This window comes from Lolium perenne, chromosome 1, assembly GCF_019359855.2.
Source record: "Lolium perenne isolate Kyuss_39 chromosome 1, Kyuss_2.0, whole genome shotgun sequence".
NCBI lineage: Eukaryota > Viridiplantae > Streptophyta > Magnoliopsida > Poales > Poaceae > Lolium > Lolium perenne.
The window spans coordinates 3984495-3987826 of record NC_067244.2 but is presented as its reverse complement, the minus strand read 5'-3'; the positions used below and the strand labels follow the sequence as shown (position 1 = coordinate 3987826).

Below are 3332 nucleotides of genomic sequence, written 5' to 3'. Positions count from 1 at the left end.
GGGCTCTTCGCCCTCCGTTGCGTTGCTCAAAAAAAATATGGCCAAGGATTAACAAGGCCACACAAGAATGCATGCTGATCTAGCTAACGATACCAAATTAACAACGTTCCAAGCTTTCATGATGGTGCCCTGGATGATCTGGAAACACCGTAACAGCTGCGTTTTCGATGGGCAACAGCCCTCCATCAGCAGCCTGTGTGTGACCATCAAAGACGAAGCGGCGGCCTGGGCTCTTGCTGGGGCCAAGGGACTGAGAGACGTGCTACCAACAACCTGGGATGTGCATTAATATTTTGCTGTAATAAACCCGTGTAATACCTCCTAGGAGGCTTGTGAACAACTCTACCTTTTCAATGAAATGAAACGCAAAGAGTCCTTTGCGTTTTCTCGAAAAAAAAAAGCTTTCATGATCACAAACACTATATAAAGTTTGTCCTGAAAATCGAACTCCCTCCAAATCACTAGAAAATCCATCTCATTTCTGAATACCAGTGCCGTCCCTCGTAATCAGAGGCAATCTAACAATGAGGGTGCAGAAAGAAAAAGTATAGCTTCAGTTTTCCTTGTTCCAGACTTTCAATATTATAGGACGTCAAAAATTCCAATTCGACTGGGCTGGAACATTGCCATTGTTGAGCTTGAAGCCGAGCTGCGCCTCGATGATGTTGATGCCCAGCCAGCCCCCGCCGTGTTCGAAGATGGTGTAGAAGTAGAACCCAGAGCTTCCTCTCAGCATTACCAACCTGCGTCATAAGCGCGATTAACATAAGTTACTGGTTTCACTGAAGAACTTCTGGTCAGAGAAAATTGAATGAGATATCACGAAAGATGTTAACCTGAATATCTCCAAGTCACTGTTTGTGAACCCTGTTGTACTGAATGACAGTTGCCAGTATTTAGGAACTACTACAGAATAGTGATTCTACCAAAGATGAATACACCTAGAACTTACTTACTATGCCTAAACAATAAAAAACACCTGAAATTATACCAAATTAAAAATACTCCAGAAGGGTTTCCAAGTAAATAGGGGGAAAACAAGTGCAAGTTATTGCCTTTATATCAGCCAATTACATTGAGATGTCGATCTCAAAGCCCCTCAAAACTTGTAGAGAAGTCTCAAAATCATCCATCAAGTTCATCTTTTCCTGTAGACAGATGCGTAGAAAATGTTATTACAGGTTTCATAGTGATGCAGTACTTCATATCATAATTTTCGAATTTTCAATGTACGTGTATTGTTACATGACAAATAGAATACATATACACAAACCAGCCAAATTGGCAAATGCGTGGTTTACACTTTTCAGGCATGTGCAGGCAACCTTTTCAGTCATGAATCGGATACATCTGCACTAGCATGTACTGAACTTCCTTGACAACAGTCTCTTAGAGGAATATGTGACTCTAGCGCATAATAGATACTCAATTACACAGCAGCACCACATTTGTTCGAAGCTATTAGCAGCAGGTGTTCAAATCGAGTTTAAAACTAAAACACTTAGACGTACTACCCTGTTTCTTATGTTGAAAATTATAGCTCTGAAGTTGCTGTTAACTAGTTCCTTGCTCTCTGATCCAAAGCAGTCTGGTTCAGTTAGTACATAACAGATATAAGCTATGAATGAGAGATTCCTCTATAGACATGTGCTGAAAACTCATATGGTGCCACAGTACGTGCCAAAACTGTTGGTCTCTGGTACCATATGAGGTTTCAACACATGTCTAAGAACTGATACTACTACGCTTGGATGTAGCTCACTTCAGAGATGTTTAGCCGTGCACCTTTCTCTCCCTTACTGAATATTTCAGAACTACACTTGATATTCACTATGCATCTCCTAATTGATCATCTAAAGAGGATTATAAGAATCTGGAGCAATTTCTGTAGTTGCATATGCTTCAGATGATAAGGACAAATGTTTCACAGAAATTGTTGCATAAACACCTCATTATGATAGGGTTCAGTTCTTTGATTTTTTTTCCATATTCTCTGATAAAAAACAGTAAGCAATCACATTTTAGAGAAGGGTGTCTTGCTACTCCTAATCCAATAGTTTACCCTAAGTTAGGGAGAGGGCAAGAAACTTGATTGGTTTCTCCTAGTGATTTGCAGGCTATACTTGTGATATTTTCTATGCTTTGCTAAGATTAAATTTCATGTAATTCTCAGTTTTCAAGTGATATTTCCATTGCATGCATATCACAAAGAAATTGTGGACCTGGTCATCAAAGAACCTAGGTTGTGCTCATTTTACCTTAGTTGTGTTTTGAGGTGCTCTGCACTGCCACGTAGATATGACCGGCGCAGAGATGGCGGTGGAGTGCAGGACGACGCCGGCGCGGGGGGTCGAACTGGGAGAGCCTGAGCGGTGCCAGTGTCGCGCACCTGTCAAGAAGTGTTGGATCCTGGGCGAGGCGACTCTCGGAGGACGCGGGCGAGCAGGCAAGGCTGGTGACCTGCTAGGCGAGGCGGCCGAGTTCCTTGATGAGGCGGGCGCGGTGTAGGAATGGTGTGCGGAGGCGGGGGCGGAGGTCTGATTCGGCTAGCTGCGCATCCGGCGAGCGGCGGCGGCGGCGCGTCCGACGAGCAGTGGCGTCGGTGGTGCGTCCTGAGAGCGGCGTGGTAGGGAGCAGTGGATTGCGGCGGCACTAGACTGAGATCGTGGACTCAGGTCGTGCTCGCGAGCCATCAGTCGTGCAGGTGGGTTAGGCCAAGGAAATTACCACAATAGCCCTGATTATGGTAATTTAATTTTTTTATTAACTGGCCAGATCGGACGATCACAATAAATTAGACCGGTAGTACCCGGTAGTACTCGGAAGTACTACCCAATCACCGTAACACAGCTCAATAAAAAAAAATGTGTGCATTTCTTAGATGCAGAGGCTGGGGTGATTTTCCCCCATTTCGAAAAAAATGTGTTTTCTCAGTTTACCTTTCCTAGATCTTGAACTTGTGCGCTTTCTTATTACTTATATAGAACTACAAGACGGAGAGTTTTTATCTATGATTTCCCATGTAACGGCCCGTGCATGTTTTATCAAATTTGTTTCATCTGTTAAATACGTACTATTGTAAATTGGATGGTTAGCACTTGCCAGATATCACGAAAACAATGAAAGATTGATCTGCATCGTAAGCTTGGTGGAACTCTCATGCTTGACTTTACCATGATCGTACAATGAGTGACTCGAATTCTCTCGTTTAATTTTTAGTTTCCGAAAGTGATGTGTGCTTTCATACTTTTCTTACATCCAAAGACTGAGTTTTTTCTGAACAGGGAGACAGGGACTGCTAATTGCCAGTATCACCACATGAAATTTTAATT

The 3332-nt window shown here is 43.0% G+C and overlaps 1 long non-coding RNA gene across 1 annotated transcript; it reads right to left on the bottom strand.

Moving 5' to 3' along the window:
* Positions 1–302: 302 nt before the first annotated feature.
* Positions 303–2755, bottom strand: LOC127307665 (uncharacterized). The gene is made up of 3 exons (XR_007856012.2): positions 2259–2755; positions 837–1148; positions 303–743 (listed from the first exon to the last, which is right to left on the bottom strand). It is a non-coding gene; the product is annotated as an uncharacterized lncRNA (long non-coding RNA).
* Between the last annotated feature and the right edge of the window lie 577 nt (positions 2756–3332).